Here is a 13,396-nt window from a genome sequence, read left to right as displayed (position 1 = left end):
TTAGTCGTCGTGGCCAAAATCTGTCAAAAGGACATCATCATCGATAGTCAAAGTAACGACCACCAGTTTTGGTAAAGAATAACTTGACTTGAGGAATATTTGTCATTGACACATTGATTGATTGATTTATTAAGCACATGAATTTTCAGGAGCGTCCGGATGTGATCGTTGATCTTCGGTTAAAATCTAATTCTGAACTGAACTGTCTCATGTTATTGTATGGATTCAGTTTAACTGTAATATTGAAATCATCACTGAAAACAAAAACTTGTGTTTGAACAGATTGGTTGAAAAAAAAAAAAAATTTTTTATTGAAACCTAACTATATACAGATCAAAATTAAAAATAACTCTACAAATTATGACAGCGTGGAATTGTAATAAGAATGCTAGTAGAATTTCATTGAATCGCAATTCAGATTCTCTGGGCGATTCGCTAATTGCCCTTCTGTTACCAGTATAGGGTATGTTACTTATTTATATACGTAGTACAAGTAATTATAAAAAATATTAAATTCACGCTGATCAGCTATCAGGGAAGTTAGGCAATACAACAAAAATTTCAGCTCATTCATTAGTAAAGATTAATCGGTGTATTTATAACATTGGAAGACCGAATTGAAAATATTTATAAATGATATAGGGAACACAAAGAAAGAAAGAAAGAACAAAAGATGATTTGATGACTGAATTATTAAATATGACGGCGCATCACTAGCGCCATCTTTTAAATTACGAGGAAACAAGATTTGACAGCTAGTCGGTCTGGTGAAGCGTCGTATCGATGGTTGGCGGGAAATCTTGAATGCCGCCATTATTTTGGGGTAGTCAACGGCAAGCGCTACCACGTCCGCGACGAATCCCGTTTGTTCCTCATAATTTTTATATTGTAATTGTAGTTTCTTACGAAAATAATAAACAAATGACCTATCCTAATAGAGATGGAGATTTGCCTTTAAATATAATTATTGTGTTTTTATTTGCATAAGTATATTGTAAGCATTATCTTGTATTCGAGAAAAGATTAGCCGTGAACTGACATTAGTGTCTGTTTGAAACTGATAAATAGCTAAGCTCTTTAGTGCATTGCATGACTCCAAACAAAACAGCCATTGTTTGTTAGATGTCGTTGCGAAGGATTCTCCGAGGTTTGATCACAGAATAACGGAATTATATTTATAAAAGGGTGACATTGATAAAATATCACATACTATTTATTTATTTATTCTTAAGAACACCAATAAAAATGACAAAAATACAATAACAAAGAAACAATATTAACACGATGATATATTTCTTTTTATAGGTAAACACAATATGTATTAAATATTATGCAATTAAAATTAAATATAAAAATTTAAACAATAAGAAAAAATAATAATAAACGCGTTGTCGTGTCCAAATAATGAAGATTTTTTTAAGTAAAGAGAAATAGAATCAATTAATGTTATTATAATAACGTATAGCAACGAAGTACATGGTATCAATATTATTAAGTATATGATAAACTACAATAGATAAGACGAGCCGTTTCAACAATTTTTTACTTTTAAATGCTTCAGAGCTGTGTCTACTTGCCAATCCATTAATGTTATTTATTCATTGTAGCTTAGCATAGTCAAGAAATGCTTCTATCTATTTAACTTTTAATGCTTCTCGTTTAATAGGACATTCATTGTTACATATTTGTACTATGTTTAACACTCTTTGCTTTCTCACTGTTTAAAAGTAGATTATTCAAATTGAAAAAATGTACTGTTTCAAGGATAGCAATGTTCGTCTCGTGTTTCATTAGTCATTTATGTAAATGAGGAAGAAAAGTGTACCAAGAATTGATCCCTGTAAAGTGAAGGTCACAGTATTCACACTTGTCGCGGGGGATCTCTGGACTCTTTACATAATGCCTTCTGCACCCGATTGTTCAGGGATGAAAGTCAAGGTGGTACCGTCTTCACCCCTTAAGCCACCACCACCAAAAACTTTTTTTTTTATCACGTGTAATATATTTTTAAAATTACATGTAATTGTTGTTATTTTCGTATTATGTGTAATATTTACGTAAGTATTTATTTTAACATATCCAAGGCTACAGATTCTTTGACTTTCTAATCAAATCACGTATCGAGCTAATAAGAATGGGTATTTTTACGCCAATAATATTTTTCCAACTATACAAACATCACAGTGTAAATAAAGATAAATTTAAGATTATTTACGAAAGGAAATACGTATATAATTAATATCTGTGTACAATAATAATCAAATATCTCTCCGCGATTTTCTCAGAAGGTTTTTGTTTCCAAATCGGTGATATATTTTCGATAATTAATTGTTGGGATCTTGTGTGCATCAGATATTGAGTATATTAAATGTTGTCAAGTTGTGAAGTCCTCGTTGGTGAAGATGCTGGATATCAGGCCACAGGTACGGATATTCTGCATTCAAAGCCTAGCTCGAGCAAATGAAAAGTGAGTGATTTGATAGTAGCTACCTAGACATGCTTCTGTAAAGTGTTACCATCAAGTGGTGCACAACGCACAGTAAGCACAATATAACATAACCACTTATTGATAGACAACATGATTAAATCTATTATTAAATAATCCTTTGTTAAACATAAGAACCGAGATAGCCCAGTGGTTAGAACACGAGCAACTTAACCGATGATTTCGGGTTCAAACCCAGGCAAGCACCACTGAATTTTCATGTGCTTAATTTGTGCTTATAATTCATCTCGGCTCTGAAGGAAAACATCGTGAGGAAACCTGCATGTGTCTAATTGCAACGAAATTCTGCCACATGTGTATTCCACCAACCCGCATTGGAGCAGCGTGGTGGAATATGCTCCATACTTTCTCCTCAAAGGGAGAGGAGGCCTTAGCCCAGCAGTGGGAAATTTACAGGCTCTTAATGTATGTAATGTAATGTAAATATAAAATAATATTAAATACGAAATTCATTGCCCACGTTTGTCTACGGAACCACAATTATCGGAACATTATTTACCAAGTTGAACACTTAGCAGTTCTCCCTGTGAAGTGAAGCGATCGTTACCGAAAGTTTTAACAATACTCGATTCGAGTTTTCAATTGAAATCCTTCCAGTAAATTCGACAAGCGGAAACTACTTGTTCAATATATTGTTTTCTAGTGTTTTCGCAAAAGAATTCACTTTGCAGACAAACTAGCAACTGGATTAACGGTGATATAAAAGTACATTTTTTTGTGTCGACCCATCCATATTTAAAGGTGAAATTTTCAAAAATTCCTTCTTAGCATCCGCTAAGTTAACGACAGAAAATAAACATATTATTTGAAATTTCAACTTTCGAGACTCAGCGGTTTAAGTTAGAGCAAACGATTTTATAAGTAAAGATAACTTTTCTCAATAAATGACTTCAGACAAGACTTTAAGATCTATAGATCAACGCGTTCATGCTAATAAACGAACTCATCATCATCTTTCTGCCCTTATCCCAATGTTATTTGGGGTCGGCGCAGCATGTCTTCTTCTTCCATACTTCTGTCTGACGTCATATCACAAGTAACATTATTTCTAGTCATATCGTCTTTTACAAAATCCTTCCTCGTTTCCTATATCCATCCACGTCCATGCACTTCTTGTTAACAAACTCTTCAGCTTTATAATATAGTAGAATAGGCATAATTTTCTCGTCAATCTTATCAAACATATTTTTTACATTTTAAGATTGAGTATTATTGTAGTTTATTTTTGACAGCGGATAAACCATCGTGCGTACCTCGAATCCCAGAATATGCCATTGTAACAACTTTACCGAATAAATCTTTTAATACTATTTTAATGTAAATTCGTTTTATTTCCTGATAACTGAACTTTATAAAAGAAGGCTCAAAGACTATTTTTAAAAGCAAGCAAACTTCTTTAATACTGCACGTGACAGGGATATTTTTATGGAAACGGAAGAAAATCACTATCAAAGTCTAGAGAATGTGCCGTTACAGGTGGCCATGGGAGGTGGTAGTCAGTCCTTAAGAAGAAATACCTTAGCTCGGCAGTAGACTATTAATTTAATAAATCATAAGAGAACCTCCTCCGCTTCTTGTAGACAAACTCATTAATGTTATTATTATTAGTAACATATTCAAGTATTGAACATTGTTCCCGCTCTGTAAAGCAACAAGTTATAACTCCCTACACGGTGAGCAACTGTAGACAACTTATACACAACTTGCATTGAGGGAATCCTGTGTATTGAACAGCGAACTTTATAATACAATTTGTATGAGCAATAATGCAACTTCAACTACAGATGGGACGCTTATTTAAAGATATACAATAAAATGTAAATACAGATTAGTGCGACACGAAATTAAAAGATGGAATAAGAAAAAGTTTATTGAACTTGGTATTGATATATTTACTAAGAAATGGGAATAAAGAAACATTACTTTATCTAAACGAAGAAATAACAAAATAGAATCGTGTTTCCTTGGTCTAGTGGCTAGATAAATGGCCGCTGATCCTGAGGTCGGGTTGATAAAAAGTGATTAGGTTTCTCTATCGAAAAATTCTCAGTAACAGCCCAGAGTATGGATGTTGGAAGTGTGTATTCTTCCGTGCCTCGAAAAGCATGTAAAGCCATTGCTCCTGTTCCTGAACTCTCAAGTCGTGTCGGATTTGCCATTCCCTCAGATTGTGAAGAGTGCATCTGTGATTGGTGCTCTATAATATGTCCTGCGTAGTTGGTTGGTCTCCCTTGCGGTTGGCCGCCGGAAGTCTGTTAGGATGGCATCATCAAGTGTAAGCCAAAAAAATAATAATTGGCAATTATACATGCAAAGAAAATGTACTTTTACAATTTAGAATATGACAGTGCTCCGCGTAGGTTGCACGTGATAGAAAGTATAGAAAAAGTAATAAAGCTGCTTGGAATGTCAATATATCTCAACAACGATACACATGGTTTGAAAATGTTCTAATAATTTAAATATATATGTATATATATACGAAACTCCACCCCTAAGGGGGTAAAACGGGGCTTGGAATTTTATATGAAAGTCCTATGTTATTGAAGTAAGAGACTTTAAAATGTACCCTCTATAGATGGTGTGCAGATGTACCAATAATGTATCTTTAGAAATCCTGTTTTAACCCCAAAAGGGAGTTGCTTTTGGGGTTAAAACAGAGGATGATACTTTGTATGAAAGTCCAATGTTATTGAAGTTAAAGTAATTATGGCAGAAGGATTTTAAATGATATTTAAGTATAAGGATTATTGAAAACAACTACTTATTATAAGGGGTGTTTTATTATAACAATCGAAAGTATATTGTATATCTCGAAGAAGATATATGTATAATTGTATATATCTTAGAAAGTGGCGGAATAGTTTATTGTTTACGTTTTAATCAATTTCTTGAATTGTATTTGTATTAATACGTTTATTACCATGTTAAATCTTACTAATTCATTCAAAGTTACTATTTTATTTGCATCATACATAACCAATCAGAGTCGAGTGGAGTCGAGGCGCCATCTTAACGTTTTGGCGGGAAATACATAGTGAGTGTGTAGTCTGACGGGAATTTGGGTACAACCACTTATTATTATGTCCAGGAAGATAGTGGTGGTGTTTTTTGCCCACATATAGGTATATATATACATATTGTGTACTCATATATGCATGCTATTCATCATCAAGGAGGTTGATATATTTTTATTCGCATATAAGTTTATATATATAATTGTATATGTATACAGATTGTAACTAGTGTTATGACTCAATAATATAAAATTTCGAGTACTTACTCGTATTATAGGATTAATATTCCAAGTCGGAAATATATTAAGGTCGTACCAATATAATACGTTCTTACGTTTACCGTCGAGAAATTCTCCGTAGTAGCCCGAAGCTAGGAAGTCACATCCATGCTTCAGAATGATGTGACTGTTATCGAAGTCTAACAACGATAGTGCAGAGTGAAAAGGGTGCACTCTACTTTATTTAAAATTCAAATCACTTAGCCATAATAAAATATCGTAAAAACTTTCAGCTAGGCATATATTAAATTTAAATGTCAAGTCGTTTAAACATTGAAATTTAGGCGTTTTACTCAAAAAACGGTTTATGGGGAACGCAACCGGGGCAGCCCTGGGGCCTCCACTAGAGAGGGGCCCCACAATAGAGGTTCCGACGAGTTAAGAATTTCAATGTAATATATGTTTAGTTATCTGGATATATTCAAATTATAATAATACTAGCTGTGCCCGCGACGTCGTACGCGTTTGAATTAGACATAAAAAGTTAAAGAAAATGACAATTCTTTCACACAACATTTCATCTCCCTTTCAACCTTTTTTCTAATTAAAAAAGCCTATGTCCTTTCTCAGGCTCCAGACTATCTGTGTACCAAATTTCATTTAAATCGGTCCAGTAGTTTTGGTGTGAAAGCGAGACAGACAGACAGACAGATACATTCGTATTTATAATATTATATAGTACGGATTAGTAATTACTGTTTTAAAAGACACTGACACAAAGAGTAAATAAATTATTGACAAATTTTATTTTGTTGTTGTTCAAATTAATTTGTGAAATGATAATCAGGGTTAGGTACATTTCTGTGTTGCCCGGTTTCATTTTTTTTTTTTTTTGTTTATTTCAAAGTTTCTTTCTCCGGTTCTTCTCAGGTCAGGGTGTTTTCTTTGTGAACCGGTGGTAGTGTTTAATTTGACAATCAATGAGTAAGTGTAACACTTCTATATTAAATAAAGGAATTTGAGTATGAATTCGAATTTTTATTATAAGACAAAGTGGAATTCAAACTTGCAACTCACAAATCCAGAGAGTACTGTTGCATGAAGCTGTGTGTTCACTTCCTTGGTATAATATTTAAAACTCAAACAAAGGCTTCTTTAGAAATAGCTCTAAAAGCTAGAGAGTAAAAGCTCATAAGTGGGTAAGGAGGCTGAATTTTTATACATTCTGTATTTTATTTGCTGTATATTGTAAGTTACTATAGAAGATGCTTTTGTATATATACTTCGACCGAATTACATAAATGAAATAATAACCATATAACTAAGATTTCAATGTGTCATGGTTTACTGTTTTTTTCTGCCTTTTGCTATAAAACGCCAAACAACCCTATCTTGGAACTAGCATAGATTGGTAACTGTAAATATAAATGGTCAGTCCACCTCACCACAGGGCGTACTACACTACATTTGGCTAAGCCTGCTCTACACTCTAGCATGCCTGCAATGCATTGTAACTGTTGGTGCAACAATATGGGGCTAAGGCCTAGAGTGGCCTACTCTAGGTTTTAACCCCATATTGTATTTGTTATTATATTTTATATTCACAGATGTTAAGCCGTAAATAATGAAATAAATTATCGTACTGAAAATTGTTTCTGAATCACGCTAACGTTTGGTTCACCCTGATCTATATATATCCGTGACACTGCGTCTCGGATTATTAAATATATTATTGGCATTTTTGGAACTTATTGCAATTGCCACGTAGCAGTAACAAGTGTGAACCGGAACTACGGAAGTGGTTTTTGGATCGTGAGTGTACAACAAGATTGAATCTTAACCAAACATGGCGGCTGAAATCACACGACGAGGTACAAGCACTATTGAGTTTTCAAGTTCTTAATTTGTGTTTAAAAAATTCATCTCTTACTCGGCGGGGCATGAAAATTACGGAAAAGTCCATGCATCCACCACCTGTCGGAGCGGAGTGTGTTATAAGATCTAAACTTTATCTATAAGAGCAGAGCATACCTGACCTTTAAAATTTAAAGTAAATATGAAATCACTTATAAATGCTAAACGAGCAAGCCACTTATAAAATCAATATGTACGTATGTTTCAATTAACAAAATACAATTTGTAAGCATTTTACTGACAAAACGAGTATAAATTATTATGAAATAAATTTTATGAATTAATTAACAAACATTTACTGCGGTTGTAATGTAATTCAATTTTGTAATGTTAATTTCTGCTATTACAATATAGGGTGTTAAAGTGTTTCTGTAAAGACAGGCAGACTTGCTGATGAACCACCGAAAGGATGCTGATGGTAGATGTAGTCATGACAGCTTCTAGGCGTTGGACTTTAATGCGACACCGACCTTGGGAAGTAACATGGTATGTCCCTTGAATCTGTAGTTACACTGGCTCACCCTTCAAACTGAAACACAACAATACTATGTATTGCTGTTAGTAAATATAATATAATGTACATAACATCTTAGTTACCAAAGTTCAAGAGTTCCGTAACGTTATCTATAAAAACAGCAAAAATCACATGCCTGTTGTATGGAGCGCCCTTGAATATTTATTTTTAGCCGACTTCAAAAAGGAGGAGGTAACAATTCCCCTGTATTTTTTTTATGATTTTTTTTTTATTTGAAAGCTAGTGCTTCCCTTGTAGTCCCATAACTATTCCAAAACTAACAATAATTGTAACTACATTATCGTAAATCGACTTTTAAGTATTCTAATATTTTGATCATTGTTATTCATAGGTAACCTGTCGCGTGGTAAACTCATAGATCGTACCTACACATTGATGGGTAGAAAAAGTAAGTTGGTAATTAAATTGGAGAAGAATACGCAATTATTTTTTGACTTTTTAGTGTAAAGTAATTTGTTTTGGTTTTTTTTTTGAAGTCTGAAGATTATTTGAAGTCGTTTTTTTTTGTTAAAATTTTTGTTTATATTCCATTTTTTTAGTTATAGCGGCAACAGATATACGTCTGTGAAAATTTCAACTATCACGGTTCATGAGAACAGCCTAGTGACAGACGGACAGAGAGACGGACGGAAAGCGAAGTTTTACCATTTGGGTAAGGCACCCTAAAAAAGCACACCAAGTGGTGCTAAGGTAATTATTTTAATAATTACAATATATTATTCAAGGTCAATCGGATTAGCTTTTGCAAAAATTAGGACAGTGTTATAGAAAAATAATTTGTTTCAATAAATGTATATATATGTATATCCACACAGATGTAACAACATATTTACATTTTTCAGATTCTTATTCCTGTATTTGTGTGTATTATAAGATATTATTTCTTGGCAATTTCATGATTCTAGGTCAACGGTGAGTACCCTTAGGATTGTTATCCCTTTGCGAATGTATGACAACCTTTAAAACGGAATAAGAATACGTGACGATTGGGCGTCACCCACGTTGCACAGTCTTGCCAAGTAAATGAAGTTAATAGACCCAGTTCATATTGTATAGATTAGACACACTCAGTTGTTGATACGTATCAGAGATCAATTCATACAATATCATGCATGAAAAATACCCAATACTATTTTTATCTGAACGACATTCCGACCGGATGGTTTAATTTTATTCTGTAATATGACAATTGAAGAGCCATTTCAGTAGTGTTGCATATCGATAGTCCGCTATCGATAGACTATCGATAGTATTGTCACGTGTCAATACTATCGATAGTATCGGTAGTATCGATAGCTCCCCATGAGCATGAAATTGTATTACTTTTAACCTCAACTATCGATAGTCCAAAACTATCGATATTATCGATAGTATCAATACTATCGCTGCTACCAATAGTATTGCTTACAGAGAGCTAGCAATACTATCGATAGTATCGATAGTATTGATCAACACTATACTATCGATATCCTGAATAGTTTTCGAAGTCATCTATCGACAGTAAACTATCGACAGTTCTACAACGCTGCATTTAAGAGCCTAATTGAATAAAGAGTATATTGATTTTGATTTTAATATTTATATAATCTTTTATTGAGCAATATTTTAAAGTAATCCGCTGTCTCTTTGGAATTAATTAAAATAGTAATTGAATGTGTTAATCGCTGTGTACAGTAAAATGTCGTAAGTCACAGCGCACGCATTCAAACGCACACTTTTAAACTTTCAGTACTAGTCGTCGCCCGCGGCTTTACTTGTTCTTAAGAGATCGGTCGTCAAGTTTTAAGCACGAAAACGTACCCTGTGTCCTTGCTTGGAGTTTAAGCTTGCTTCAAACATATATTTTTTTAATTCGGTTCAGCGGTTTGCCCGTGAAATAGGAACAGACAGACAGACCCAGTTACTTTCGTATTTATAATATTAAGTACAAGTTATTTAGGTTTAATCTTTAACTAGATAGTTGATAGATTTTGATGCAGTTGTGTCTTCTTTGTGATGAGCGATTGTATTACATTAGCAGCCTGTAAATTTCCCACTGCTGGGGTAAGGCTTCCTCTCCCTTTGAGGAGAAGGTTTGCAGCTCCACCACGCTGCTCCAATGCGGATTGGTGGAATACACATGTGGCAGAATTTCTTTAAAATTAGACACATGCAAGTTTCCTCACGATGTTTTCCATCACCGCCGAGGACGAGATGAATTATAAACACAAATTAAGCACATGAAAATTCAGTGGTGCCTGTCTGGGCTTGAAGCCGAAATCATCGGTCATCGTTTAAGTCGAAATAATGAAATTTGACAAAGACCCATGAATAGTATCAGTTCATATTATAAAACAGTTTGTTTGTCTCCCATAACGGGATTAATACAAGAACTATAAGGATTTCGGGCGGTTTTCACTAATGGACAATTAAGAATCGATGGTTGAGAACTCCGTAGATTAGCTGAAATTTTACGACGATTGCAATACAATTATAAATATTACTTACGATGTAAGTTTTTCATGAAGGTGGTAGCTTCACTTAATATAGTCTGTAAAATGACGATTCAAAATTACTTATGAATGCCTACTTGAATAAATAATATTTAGATTTTTTTTATATTTATTTATATTTAAAGTGTTTGATAAAATATTTAACAAATACATTTTAATTTATTTGTTTCATTTCTCGTCTCCCTCATAATCCTATACGACCGTAATCCGGCTACGCCTGACTCATAGTCTAGAGTAGACTATTCAATCTTATATTTTGAAGACGCAAGTTATATCATTTGAGAATGATATCTCCTTGGCTGGAGAGATAATTAAAACTGCGGCACAATAGATCAATTATATTAACATTTAAAACGAGCTATAAATAATTCGAAGCTCGAGACCCTTCCCGGAAGTTTTAACAAAATAGGAATGCTTCCCGTCACAATATACTATCATCATTTTAATATCTCAGACCCATCTGGGTAGATACCTCCCACTCATAAGGAATTCTTCCAGCAAACAGCTATGCCAAGTATTATTGTGGTTCGGTTTGAAGGGCGAGGCGGTGTAACTACAGGGACAAGGGACATAACATCTTGTACCCAAGGTTGGTGACGCATTGGCGAAGGAATGGCTAATATTTCTTACAGCGCTAATGTCTATCAGCGTTGGTGGCCAACGGCCATCAGGCGGCCTATTTGCCCGTTCGCCAAGCCGTTAAAAAAAAGTAATATATATTTACAAATAAGTTTCAAGTCAAATTGTAGGCCAAAGTTTTCATAATCAACAGTGAGTGAATCGTTTGTTTTTTCAAATGAATTCACTTCCGGAATGAATTCAAATTAGAACAGTTATTCTTTTACATTTTAAATTTCGAAATTGTGAGATAAGCCCGTTTGTTCTTGTACCGCGATTCCTCGTCTCGCCTTCTGATTAATTCATACGAAAGGCGAAAAGCAAAAGAGTAACAATATTCCAGCGGAACATTCTTCGTGCTCAACCATTTCATATTTCCTTATGATACTCATTTTGTTGATAAATGTATCGCCAAGAAGATTTACATGTGTTTTTTTATTAATATTAATTTATAAATATAAATATTTACAGACTAAGCCTATTGTTTATTTTAATGATAACATTCTTAAATATTTAATTTTTGACTGGCTCACTTACAATAGATTCATAATAATTTGTATTACTTTTTTTTTTTAAAGAGCTTGGCACACAAATGACTATGACGCTCTATAAGTCTTCCTTTACCAGAAAAAATGGGTTTGAGACATGATGATCTTGATCATCTTACCCTCAAACCCAATCTTACGAGTTTATAAAGAACCCTGGCACCTGCAGATAAAGGATATGCCAGGACGCAGTTCAGTACATAATGGTTCGTTCCGGATACATTCCATAACTATATGATACACATCCTCGATTTTACCACATTCCGCACAATAAGGGGAATCAGTCTTATTCATCATATAAGCAAACTTGTTCAATGGAATGTGTCCAGATCGTATTCTTAAAGCTATTACTATATCTAATCTATTTAAGCTGTTGTTGATCTAAGGAGAGCACATCGGTTCCGGCTGAATAGTCTTGTACCAAATACCCTTCTTGGTGGACCCTTCATCGAAATATGTTTTCCATAAATCCGAGCAACGGCTCTTAGAAATAAATAAACACTCGCTATAGAATGGTTTTGTCCTTACTATTAAGCCATCTGAACATGCTTGTTGAGCAAGCTCATCTACTGTATCGTTTTCCATTATGCCACTATGAGATGGGGTCCATTGTAGATATAGGCATTTGGGAGAGGCGTTTAGTTCCAAGATTAACTTTATTATTTCGTAAGCTACGGGGATTCCTCGAAAATTCGTGGTACACCGAGCTAAATGTTGCAAAGCACTTTTAGCGTCTGTAAATACGACTTATTCCCATTGATCGACTTAATATAAGACAAAGCCTTTGCTATAGCTATTAATTCTATGTGCATTATAGATAATGTACAATTAATATGAAATTTAGCTTTAAAATTAATTTGAGGATCTTAGAACGCCGCACCACTTCTGTTACTATCTTTCGATCCATTCGTGAATATCTTATAAAATCCTGCATAGTTCTCTGAACATAGATCGCAATAAAATGAATTCAGTTGAAAATTTGCGTAAGACCTTTTTGGTTTAGATATATCTTTAATACTCGATTTAACAGCATTCTGTAAATTAATTTCACTAATCCATATATTTAAAGAAACATTTCTAACTGTGGACTGACATTTATAACTGTATTTTGAAGGTGATTATGAATGGAAGCTAATAAAGGTTTTTTTTTCCTTCCCCAGCGGTAAGGTAGCATTAAATGGGATAACTTATTTAGTAAAGCAGAAATTGAATTGAGTTTACATGATTTATTTTTAAGATAAAATTTATGACCCAAATATTCCCTACGAAGAAATAGAGGCTGTAATGAAAGCTCACTTTCCATTACATGAATAGGAGTACTTTTTATAAAACCACCTATAATCCGCAAAGTCTGATTTTGAATCCAGTCAAGTTTTTTAAGATTGGATTGAGAACTGTCTCCATAAAGAAAACTCGCATAATCTAAGCGACTACGGACCATTGAAATATATATCCTACGTAGGTGCTTGGGATGAATTCCCCAACCTGAGCCAGCCAAAACCTTACATATATTTAAAAACCTAATGCATTTACCTTTAATCTCGCTTACAT

At 33.9% G+C, this 13,396-nt stretch overlaps 2 protein-coding genes across 2 annotated transcripts in view; both read right to left on the bottom strand.

Moving 5' to 3' along the window:
• The window catches only part of LOC113403182 (octopamine receptor Oamb), a 144,614-nt gene that overhangs the window by 79,426 nt on the left and 51,792 nt on the right, over positions 1-13,396 (bottom strand). The gene's annotated exons all lie outside the window — the stretch shown is intronic.
• Positions 11,103-13,396, bottom strand: part of LOC113403186 (uncharacterized) — a 183,210-nt gene continuing 180,916 nt past the window's right edge. Inside the window, exon 2 of the mRNA XM_026643651.2 lies at positions 11,103-11,113. The gene's annotated coding sequence lies outside the window, so the exon portion shown is untranslated. The remainder of the gene's footprint in view (positions 11,114-13,396) is intronic.

Source organism: Vanessa tameamea, chromosome 24, assembly GCF_037043105.1.
Source record: "Vanessa tameamea isolate UH-Manoa-2023 chromosome 24, ilVanTame1 primary haplotype, whole genome shotgun sequence".
Classification (NCBI taxonomy): domain Eukaryota; kingdom Metazoa; phylum Arthropoda; class Insecta; order Lepidoptera; family Nymphalidae; genus Vanessa; species Vanessa tameamea.
Note: the sequence above shows the minus strand (reverse complement) of the source record. Positions and strands in the feature narration are given on the sequence as shown.